Source organism: Triticum dicoccoides, chromosome 6B (genome assembly GCF_002162155.2).
Source record: "Triticum dicoccoides isolate Atlit2015 ecotype Zavitan chromosome 6B, WEW_v2.0, whole genome shotgun sequence".
Lineage (NCBI taxonomy): Eukaryota > Viridiplantae > Streptophyta > Magnoliopsida > Poales > Poaceae > Triticum > Triticum dicoccoides.
Genome location: NC_041391.1, coordinates 489348799 through 489349887, shown reverse-complemented (window position 1 = coordinate 489349887; position 1089 = coordinate 489348799).

Sequence of the window (1089 nt, the reverse complement as noted above, 5' to 3'; positions counted from 1 at the left end):
TATTCTGTCGGTTTTAGGCTGGTCATAGTGGGAGTAACATAGGTAGTAACATAGATGCCACGTAAGCAAAAATGATGATGTGGCAAGTAGTTAATAAGGAGAGAGGCAAATAGAGTAACATAATATGTTACCATCACATAGCGGTTTCCAATGCATAATGAGTCTACAAAGTAATAAATGAAGACAACTATGTTACCACACCTATGACACTACCTACTATGAAGGTAGTAACATAGACTAGTAACATATGTATGTTACTAGTCTAAGTTACTCCCCACTATGACCAGCCTTAGACTCCGTTAAACTAACTAGTAGAATGCCCGTGCGTTGCTACGGGCTTTTGAAATATTTTACAGATGTTATATGAACATAATGCATGTTAAATTTTACATATAGAAAAAAGATAGCACAACCATAACCAGGTAATAATTGAAGTTCACCTCACTTGCAATGTAAAATGACTAAAAAAGGCAATTTGACGATGTATACATATAGAGCGATTATCCAACTAACAATTTGTTAAAAATTAAGAATTGCTTGATACGCTTAAAATATTCTCACATAATATCAGGATTGTTGTCTTTAACATCATTCACACGATATTTGATCAAATATAATACAAACTTCTTTCTCAACTCATTCCCATCCTGCGCAAAAACACTATGTAGTTAGCATGAATACTTCGTGAACGTCACCAGAATACATCTCTATCTCTCACATATATGCAAATAATCATATTTAACATGTACCTTTTGTATTATTATGTATAACATACATATAAAGAAGGATTATTTTCTCGTGATGTTTCAGTACGACCCATCATTGTTACGTCATTGCCTATGTCAGTTGCTATTTTTAAAACACTATCCAAGTCCATCACTTTTTAATCTCCGTTGAAGAAAACTTAAACATATAAACATATAAAAATATAAGAAATATTTTATACTACATTATATAAACATTTATAATAAATTAAAATAAAAGTGAGACTAACACAACTTTTTATATTTGCAAAAATGTTTTTTAGACAAATTTGCAAAAAAAACTAACTTTTATTTGACGAGGAAATAAAACTAACTGAGTACCCCT